Genomic DNA, 10809 nt, shown 5'->3' on the forward strand with positions numbered 1-10809 from the left:
CCCGCTTTCTGTGGCGCATACCCGCCGTGGTTTTCTGTCTACGACACCGGCATTACGCCGAGCTTAAACAGTACCGCTGTTAAAAAAGGTGAGGAAGCCTCACCACAGCACGTCACATCACATGCAGTCCACGAGCATTAGAAACGAGAATCTAGACCCGTGGTTGGCCAGAATTCCAGCAAAGCCTTGTGAGCCTCATGCTATGGTTCTTGTAACGACCATACGGGAACACTAAATCATAGGGCGCAGTTCGAGGCAGATTACGGCGCGGGAATTTGAATAGCCGCACTCGGCGAGAAGTGCGGTAGGAGAACCAACCTATGAGGACTGCCAGCAGCAATTCAGCGCGTATCGCCAGGTGTATAGGTGTACGATCGCGATGGGCTTCCAGGCGTACACGCACAGCCTTCATCCATCTCCCTGGATTCAAGTCCCTCCCACACGCTTCCTACCGACTGCGCTTGCGCAAGGTCCAGTCGTCGCGTCTCTTGAGCGATCGCCAAGAAGCGCCTCCATTAGCTCATCCCGACGCCTCGCGTGGGCATCGCTGGCCGGTTTTGCCTCGCGCGAGAAAAAAAAAAAAAGAAAGAAAGAAAAAGCGATAAAACCATCATTGGCGCTTATCCCGGACCCTTCGGCTGACCGTAGTCACCTATCGACTCGACCTGACCACGAGCTGCATGTTGAAACGAAGCGACCTGCGATCTCGATCATAAAAGCAAAACAATGAACAGAGAAACGCGTTCGCTATATCTGGAAACTAAGTCGCGAGGAAAAGAGCTGCTCGCGACATGCATAATTAAAGGAAGCGAGTCGTCGTCAAAGAAAAGCTCCTTGCAAGCAGTTCTTCCACGTGGTCCTCTTTCTGAGACGTTTGTTGAGTAACAAGATAAAGCTCAAACGCTTCGTGTATGAAGACATTTTTAATGCTTCTGTGCGTAATACTTCTGTCCACGAAGAAAGAAAGAAAGAAAGAAAGAAAGAAAGAAAGAAAGAAAGAAAGAAAGAAAGAAAGAAAGAAAGAAAGAAAGAAAGAAAGAAAGAAAGAAAGAAAGAAAGAAAGAAAGAAAGAAAGAAAGAAAGAAAGAAAGAAAGAAAGAGGAAGAAAGAAAGAAATCGTCTGAAGTTGCTTTGTAATTCATCGGATATGCATTTCCCATAGTATGCAAGGCAGCCTCTCTGCTATTCCTCAGTGCAGTCCCACATCGAGACGTTTGTAGAATGGTAAGCTGCTACACTTCGCAGGCTTCATAAGCTTCGATATCCGTTACTCCGAATATGGGCCACACAGAGCCAGGATGTCTTTCCTTTTATCACTGTACCTTACAGCATGACAATTTATTTGATTTGCATTCACCTGAACACACCTGATGCACAGAGCAGTGCTATCTTTCTTTCTTTACATTCTCTTTTGAAAACAGCCCTCGCCCCTTTGCGTCCAAGTTGAAACTACTCTATGGCTCTTTCTTACACTTTTCCTGCATCGTCAAAGTGATCTTAAAAGAAGTCACGAAATCGGAAATTCCCATTTCATGTACCAGGCCTCTCTAGGCCCTAGATTGGTTAAACAAGTCTCCCTCGAAGGTTGCGTCCTAGCAGTACTAGCTTCCCCTGTGCGCATTAGCCAGCGATCGCCGATCAATTGCACGATTTCAATTCGTGCATTGTCGCCGAAATGTGAAAGTGCTTCAAACTGTTCTCCGGGTTATCATTTTACAGAAGTACACTCAGAAGTACACTCAGAAGTTCCGGCTTCAAACTGACTCGGCTGCCGTGCTACCCTGCAGCTGGTTCTTTTCCACTAAATTAGGCATCACATATTTTACCATCTTAAACATTGGTCATTCGTGCGGCTTTACCGCTTGACCACGTTCTTATCCAACACATCAAAGTAGCCAGAGCTATGAAGAAGCGATCGTCAAAGCAATAATCTATATGCATATCTGGAATTTTAGCACACGCGCACTCAGCATATGGAAAGAGAAAAATCAAGAGGTCCATTTTTTGATAGCCGCAAAGTTACAACCGAATGAAGCTGCTAAATTTCGTAGCAAAGCCAGCTAAAATGACGCTAATACAAAGGTATAAATAAATCCTATCAAGTCAGTATAGGACATCTGTGAACAGAATGGCATGAAATACGGAGTATTAACCGAGCGCATGTGTGTCATGCATGCATGTGTGTGGCTGATTCTACTGTCTCGTTTTTCGCTCTATTTCCTATAAGGAGCCTGACAAAACTAATTAAAGAAATAAGTGAGACGAGGGAGAGTAGAAGAGCCTCAATTTCTTGTAGCCAAAGTTTTACCAACTCTTTTATTGCTGTACAAGCGCCAGACATTAAATTGGGCGCATCCGCAACGCACAATATGTGAACGTAGGTAATTGTTGCCAAAATCCTAAAAGCAGCGCTTCATGTGTGACACGAACTACTCGTACCTCACCCGTTTCTGATTGACTTGTCAAGACAAGCCTATAAACATACACATATGTAATTATTTTCAAAGTTTGTTACGTCTTTTTTTTAGTTACAACGCTTATCAAGATAATCTTGGATGTACAGTAGGAGCAGAGAGGCCTGTCATGAACTATACCAATTACATTCTTTGGAACACTGGCGTATGCGATGTAAAGCTCTTCAGGGTATCGAGTGCGTGAGGCTTAAATGCGTAAATGCCTTCCCTACTTAAGCCACAGGCTTTTCGTAATAATCATCGTCATCATCTGAATCACTGCCATCGTCGTGGTTAATAATGATAATAATGACAATAACAGTAAGGTCGCTGCTGTTGCACTCTTAATCAGGTCCTGGTTAAATGCTGGCTATATCCAGGAAACCAGACGAAAGATGTCCAGTTTCCCGGCTATATCTAGCACTTTAAGCGGGACCTGATTAAGAGTGTGGTGGTGGTGGTGGTGGTGGTACTAGTACTAGTATAGCAGAAGAAAAAGCAGCAGCAGTAGTAGTATAGGCAGTATTTGCCTTACACAAAGGAGAGAAAGAGTAATTTCGAAGCTATCAAATAAACCATTATTTTTTCAATTAATTCATAATTCCCGTGAACTGACATTGAAAGGCAAAGACGCTTGTAGTTAGCCGCGTAAGTTAACCGCATCAACTCTGCAAAGTCTAAAATCCTTTTTCTTTTATTTCGAAAGCCTGCCCTTACGAATACATCGGTGAATTCGTCGTGTCAAAAATATACATGCAAATTTGCTTCATGTATGAAGTCTGCTTTGCGCTGCATCCCTATCGTGCCCGCCCTTGTAATTCTTACGAACGTAAACCGAAGCGAATGCTAAATGCGGCTGCTAAAAAAAAAAATTCACACGTTTAGTGGCTGTGTTCCATATAAGCTCGCTGTCTGCTTCCATTAGTACAATCTGCTCAAGTGAGATTATCCACGCGAATATAAGGAGCGTGTCCTTCTGTATAGCGAGTGCGTGGGACGAAGGCGCACCATATATCGCCGTCGCGTTTCGCCCCCACACACGCCAGCATCGCGGCGGGGCGCGCAGTCGGTCAGAGCGCCGGCCATCTGCGAGACCAACCTTGAAAAATCACTCGACCTTGACACGCATTGACGGACAGGGGCAATCTCAAGACAGCAGCCGAGAGCAAAGCGTTTTTATGCGCATGTAAGAAGGCTTTAGTTAGTCCGTGGCCAAACTGTACATGTTTATATAGTCTCGATACAACTTCTTGGAATCGTATTGACTAAACATGGGCAATCTCTTCTTTCGCAAACGCGTTCTTCCATCCGGAAGAACGCTTCTGCGTTCCATATTTGCAATCCAGGTGGAAGCGTTCTTCCAAATGGAACTCTTCTCAATTGATCATCATTACCCCAGATAAAAAGCCGATGTTTGCTTGCAGTCAGCCCAAACAAACGAACGCAAACAAAATCGGCGCTCTTAATATATAGTGATGGACTAGTTGATGAGCCATGGTATTGATGAAGCCTTATACGACGCCAATGCTCTAAAAAAAAGAAAGAAAACATGCACGCATAGAAACTTGTAGCGCACTATAAATAAATAATAAATTAATCAATAAATAAATACGTTCCCGTACACATAAAGAAGAACGAAACACAAGCGCTGACTGAACTCGATGCAACCACCCCGAGTGGTAAAGAAGGTACAAACAACCCAGCGCTTGTTTTGTCTCTTTTTATGTGTTCGTGAACGTGCTTTTCAGTGCAGTGCTTCATCAATATCGGCTCTCGTCTGGACAAATAAGTTGGGAGGAGTTCTGTTAGCAAGAGCGCTTCCATTCGGAACGGATGTATGCGTGGGATTACAGCCACATTCTACTGCGCGGGTAGCCTACGAAGTCGAAAATTATCAACTGCGCACTAAATTTACAGCATGTGGTCGTTCTTGCTGTTGTATCGCGCTCACGAGTGAACGTGCGCGTGTGCTCGCGGATGTGAGCATATATCGTCTATTGACCGAAATATCACGGCTACGTTTACCAGCCATAGAAAAAAGAACTTGTTGTTGTTGGTAATTGATAATTGGGAAGCTACAGCGTCAAACAGACAAACGCAGAGGAAAATGAGGACCACAACACGAGCGCTCAGAAGTGTGAGAGAGGTGTGTAGTGATACTTTTTCCTTAAGTACTCGTCTATTTAGCGCTGTAGCTTGCCAGCTGTGAGCTTGTCAACGGTATACGTGCTCGTGTAGTCGCGAAGCTGCAGCAAGTGCACACTGTGGCCTTATACGACGCCAATGCTCTCGAAAAAGAAAACATGCACACATGGAAACTTCTAACGCACTATGAACGACACGGACGAAGAAAGTGAAGACAAGACGATGCGCTTCGTCCTAGCTTCGTCCGAAGCGCATCTTCATGTGATCACTTTTTTCGTCCGTGTCCTTCGTAGTGCGCTGTATACAAGTTTCGCCATGTGTCACTACCAACAAGCGCGTTATTAGAACCCTTCAAGCACGCGCACGCCTATAGGACACGCCTTCAAGAGGCATAGAGAGTATGCCTGCAGCTGCAAGTGCAAAAATTTATATTATGGGAGCGGCGCTGAAGTAACGTTTGGTGACGGACAGGACGAGACGGCAACAGCTAATTAATACTGTAACCCGAAGTCATGTCATTCGTAAGCGTTCGGTGCGCTTGTTTAGATACGCAAGAAAGCTCATTAATTAGTATGTGTACTATATGATATAGTTGGTACAGCTCCAAATACGGACTAACAGCAGTTTCTCTTCCAAACAATGTTTCGACGCGTCGAACGTTTTACGCGCTAAACCTATTTCACTGCCTCCCTCCTCAACCCCTCCCCCACTGCCGACCACAAAAACAGTAACGTGAAAGTAATAATAAAGGGCTCCTGCTGTGACTGGTCGCATGCCACCGCAGTTGCAGCGCGCTGTATAGTTTGTTCAGCCAGGCTACGTGTTTAAGCCCTTTCGCTATTTTTTCCGTACTGGACCCTTTTCTCCTTTTATTTCGTTTGTTTCGTTTTCTTTTCCAACATTCACTTTGTCGCCGGAGTTGTTTTTTATTGTTAATATAGACGGCGTTATGGAGGGGCTGTTTTCCCTATAGGTTTCGTATTTTAATGTTTAACCAAACAACTAAATTCATCGAAAAGCACACAGAGGTGAGATAGTAAAGATACTTCTTTTAAAACTTCTTGCAACTGGTTTTACCGAAACTGGATCGAGCACCGCACTTCAAACGGGACTTTAACACACGACCTCAGTATATCTATTGACAATATGGAGACGTTTTCGTCACTTCATCATGAGTCACACATTAATTAAAGCGAGCTTGAGTGACTCTCTGAAGCTGTCGCAATACAAAGCATGAGTTTCTGCAGTCATGACAGATGGCTATTCAAAACATGACAGCAAAAAATCCACGTGTTAGGGGGACCCCACCGTTCTGACCCCACCTTTAAATTTAACCTGTATAGTCCGCTATGAACGCTAAGAACGTGACCTTAAACCCCGCATCTAAATGTAAAGAGAGATTACCACATCAACATTTAGGAGTCATAGATATATGAGCTGAGGTAATCACGCGAATCATTCATGTATTAAGGTGTCTACCTTGGTAATCTTCAGTGTATCCCCCCACCTCTGAAAAATAACAACGTCCTTTCGTCTAGACGATGCGCAAGTCACATTACGACAAAGTTCATCGCGACTAAAAACAAAAATCACCGTTCAAGCATTTGTACAAACGGCTAACCAGCAAAGCTGAAGCGTGCAGCCCCGGTGTTTATCACTGGGTTAATCTCGAAGTTTCAGTGATGTCTTTCTCGACTATTGGTTACATCTGTCCCGAAATCTTAATTGGTGTTTGCCACCCGTGTGTTCCCTTCTTCATTTTTTGTGGGCCATTGGTAAGTATTGGGGCTTGCCCAATCTCTATGGCACATACGCGCTTAGTGTTTTTGCGCAATAACGTGCCCTACTCGTAACGATTAACTCGTCGTCACTACAAGGTGACACGCCTCACACAAAAATCCTGGGTCCCAATATGCCCCCAAATGAGCAGCTGGCAAGAAACCGGTGGAAGTACTTCTTCCATGCAGGTAATTAAAGAGAAACTAACACTGCTCACCAAAAACAAAAACATGAGAAGTTTAAGGACCCAGTTTAAAAAAAATGCTATACAAGCACTAGGTCCGTCGACGAAACCACCGCCATAGCTCAACTTTCAGACTGGCCCCAGCAATCCCCGTTGATGAGGGTTTTTACACCTACCGGTCTACGAGGCAGGATTGAGCCTCATGCACCGTCCCCGGACAGCTGTTACTCGCGGGGCCTAAGAAGAGCTTGGCGTTGAGTAATCAATCCCAGAAAAGACGAGCCTCGCCGTCAGTCGCACGTCACTTCACCAACTGGCACGTAAAAATCGGTGGGTGGTCCGCACAGTGAGCACGATCACACAGAACTTCGCCGAGCCCTTATTCGAAGAACGCTTCTGAAGCTAAACCTGGAAGGGTTGCTCGGAGATCGTAAGATGAACTGCCCGGAGTGGTCTGTAGGAGCCCCACAGGCTTCTTCAAGTGGTGCGGGTGGGGTCTGTTACACCACGCCGAAGCCGATTCAGATGCCGCTGTTCTCGCGAGTGAATCGACGGTCCGGGGAGTTCAAGAAGTCCACAGCTGTAGGAGTACGGCGATCTAGAAACACCGGAGGCTGGAACCTTCCGGATTGCACTTGATGATCGAGGGTGGTCGACTCTATATCGGGTGAACCGCGCGGCGGCAACAGGTGCTCCGCCTCGCCGCGACGCTCGTCGTAGTCGTCTTCGTCGTCGTGGTTGGTCGTGGGGCGCGGGCGCGTAGCAGAAAAGGCGGCTGCCGACTGCTGTACGCGCCTCTCGGCTTCCGCCGCCGCCGACGACGACTGCGTGCGGAGGCGTACAGCTCTCGCGCGCGCAACACGCACACACACGCACACCACCACCCGCCGACTACGAAACGGCGCGTGGGTCGTCGGCGAGGGCAACCGGTTTGCCGCCGCGCACAGGTATCCTCCACCACCGCCACACACGGCTCGCTTGCGCGGGACGTTTGCAAGTTGCGTTATAGGTGAGCACATGCGACCCGCCGCTGCCGTTGCGCTACAACGCACGCGCAAACGCCGGGTGGTGTTTGCGCTTCGCGGCCACTGCGCCGGCGGCACGTCGTGGCCGCGCTCCCTGGTTTCTGCCAGGTGAACCACGCCAGCGCGCGCCGGTCAACTAGCTTGCAGATTGGCTCGCAGACCAAGCAGACATGTATTCTGCTTAGTCTGCGAGCCACTCTTGGTCTGCGAGCCAGGAGTGACACGAATTTCCAAGAGGACTTTAGGGCACGTCCTGTGTCTCGCTAATCCATTGCCTCACCTTTCCTGCCTGCTGTCCCGACTGGCCACAAGGAAGCGCCATGCAAGGCCAAGCACTTTGACTTTTCACATGAAGAAAACTTTATCACGAGAACAAGAAGCTTGTGCAGCACATCCTCGGTCAAGGAGCCGAAATGTCAATACACTTATTCGTAAAGAATACACTTGCTGGAGAAAGGAGGCACTTGCCATTGAGTTGGCCTGGCACTACGCGTGATGTGGCGAAGTTCTCTTGCCGCGTCTACTCTTGGTGAGCACACGGCAATCGTGGGTGCTCCATCGTGGCCACATACATCGGGCAGTGTCATAGGCGAGGTGGTTACCACTGACATCACAACTTCCAGGCAGCCGTTGAAAGGTCTCAAAGAGCGAATTGAGTTCGATTGCAAAGGTTGTTGCCTATACAGACAAAGGCCCGACTACGAAACAACACATTACTTGTGACACATGACAGTAGATCTAGAAGACCTTGATTCCAAATTAAAAACCCCAGACACGGGCTTCCCTTCATGGACCTTCCTCAGTACACCCTGAATTGAGCCTTCTTGGCACAGTTCATATAGGTTTGCACAAAGTGGAATGTCAGCTTCAGTTCTCTCGGGCCTAATGACTTCGTGTACTTGACATGGTTCTTGTGCCGCCACGCTCCATTTCGAAGAGTTCTCTAACAAAGAGTACACTAGCCTGAGAGCGAATATATCTCTCTTTTGTGTAATTTACATCTTTGACATCACTTTCTCCACTCAACTAACCGACTAAAGAAAGACATTTACATCAGCTTCTTTGTCACCTTGATTTCTCGACGCCGCCGCTCCATCGAACTGAATTCGCACTAGTCATTGGCAGCCAATGTTTACTGCTGACCTTTTACACGCCAGGCATGTTAATCAGCGACACGGTAGGCATGTCGCCTGCAAAAATGGAGTGCGAGTTCACCACATATCTGTGGTTGCTAGCCAGACCTATGCGCAAGTCTGCTACCTAAAGGTAGCATATATATAACTCTAAATGTAGCACACGATGAGCGCCACGAGCGGCACATTTTCAAAACGATCCCGATGACGTATGAGAGTCTGCCTACAATTAATCACTAGCAATCAAACTAGCAGCAATAAAAAAAGAACCTTTCGTGCATCAAGAGACGTAATAAAATGCTGTTTGTTCGTTTCTGTTTGATTCATGAAAAAAAAAGAACCTCTATGGCGTTGCCATGGGGAACGGCGCGCGTGGTTCAAAGGTTCCGTTCTCGCCGAACTGCGCTTCGCCCGGCGCCCTGCTTCGGTCACGCCTCAGTGGTGGTTTCGGTATCGCGTACTGCCGCGTGTGTTTTGCGCGCTTGTGAAAGTCGCTCTGACAGAAAGTTCGACAAAATGCAGCATGCATATGATGTTGCCGGATGCCCGAATGGTGCACGCCGCCAGTGCACGCCACCGCGCAGTAAAGGCGGGCAACGTTGGGCACGGCAGCAGTGACGTGTGAAAGACTGATTTCAGGCGGGTGATTTGAAGTGCGCTAACGCAATGCGGACCACTAAAACGTGATTTTATTACAATATAAGCACTTCCTTGGCATAAAAGTAGCACTACGATGTTTCTGGACCGCTATTTCAACAGTCAACGTCGACTTAATATTTGCCTTTAGAGTCCCTTTACGCCTGCACAGCCTTCTTCTGTGACGTTAAGTCCTGTCAGAGGTGCAGGATTCTTTCTTCCGAAAGAGTTCGGCCGTCCAATTTATCTATTTCTCTCTCTCTCTCTCTCTTTCTTTGGTAAGTGCACAGGGTAGTCTATCAGATCACCCTGACGCGTGACAGGTATTATGTTGGACAGAGTGGCCGCCGTCTGAATGTATACGAGCCAGGGAACATGACCAAAATCTAAAGAAGGCAAATGAACTTGCGCATCCGCCGGCGCACTGCAAGGTCTGCAAATGCGAACCGCGATTTCATGAGGTCGGAATTATGGATATGAACAATCATCAGACGGAACGTGAGTTATGGAAGCGTTTTACGTTATAAGTTGAATGGTGAATGTATCAGTCACACGTTGATAGAGCTGCGTTCTTCATAAATCAGGCTGTTTGAAAGATGGCTATGTTAGGGCAGTGTTGTTGGCTATTCTGCGCATGTGTGTGCTACATGTGTATGTATGTACGCTCTGTTTCATGCTTGAAATAAATCAGTTGGAAGTGCCGCCCATGTCGTCGTGTTCGTGTCTTTCTTGTGTGTGCTGTCTTTCCTAGCGGCGAAGTATCCTACCGTAAGCAATACCAACTAAGCCAAGAAGTTCTCGTCCTCATGCGCCAACAAGTCCAAATTTCAACTGTGCTCCGCTTCGCATCTGTACTGATCTCTACCGTGCCTTCTTTAACGTTTTTTTTTTTTTTCAGCGGTTGTTAGAATGAACCCCAATTGAATTGAGCTAATTTACTCGATGTGTATATTTGCTGCTTACCTAGGCAGGAGCGCTTACCATATAAAATGCACAGCCGACCTCAATAGTTTACGGACCACCGTGCTGAATCCTCGTTCCGCGCCACCTACCGCCGACCACAGCGCTAGGCCGGAAATAAGTCTTGCTATTCACTACTACTGCCGCGCAGCGCAATGTTAGCTCGTTTTCACACACAGCGCTCATCTGCAGTAGGCCGTCACACTTCTATTTTCATGGAAGAATCACAGCACTCACATCGTGCCTCGAGCGGCGGGCCGTTATGTAGATGTTAGTTTGTGCGAAGGGTTGCGACTGGTGACAGTTACATTTTAGTTTGTGCGACGGGTGGCGACTGGTGAGAGTCACATTGACATACCGCTTTCGAGACAGAAGTACGTACTCATTGCTGCAGAAGAGAGCATCGCGTTCAAAAGAAGAAGCTAGGAAACAACTGTTTTCAAGTAGAAGATGGGCAGTCATCGATTAAGGGAGGGTTGCGTCCCGTGCGTAGC

General features: G+C 47.2%; 1 protein-coding gene across 1 annotated transcript in view; it reads right to left on the reverse strand.

The window, feature by feature from the left end:
• LOC119390206 (uncharacterized) overlaps nucleotides 1-7420 on the reverse strand; it is a 115168-nt gene extending 107748 nt beyond the window's left edge. Inside the window, 1 exon segment of the mRNA XM_049414692.1 lies at nucleotides 6738-7420. The gene's annotated coding sequence lies outside the window, so the exon portion shown is untranslated.
• Nucleotides 7421-10809: the final 3389 nt, after the last annotated feature.

This window comes from Rhipicephalus sanguineus, chromosome 4 (genome assembly GCF_013339695.2).
Source record: "Rhipicephalus sanguineus isolate Rsan-2018 chromosome 4, BIME_Rsan_1.4, whole genome shotgun sequence".
NCBI classification, from domain to species: Eukaryota; Metazoa; Arthropoda; class Arachnida; order Ixodida; family Ixodidae; genus Rhipicephalus; species Rhipicephalus sanguineus.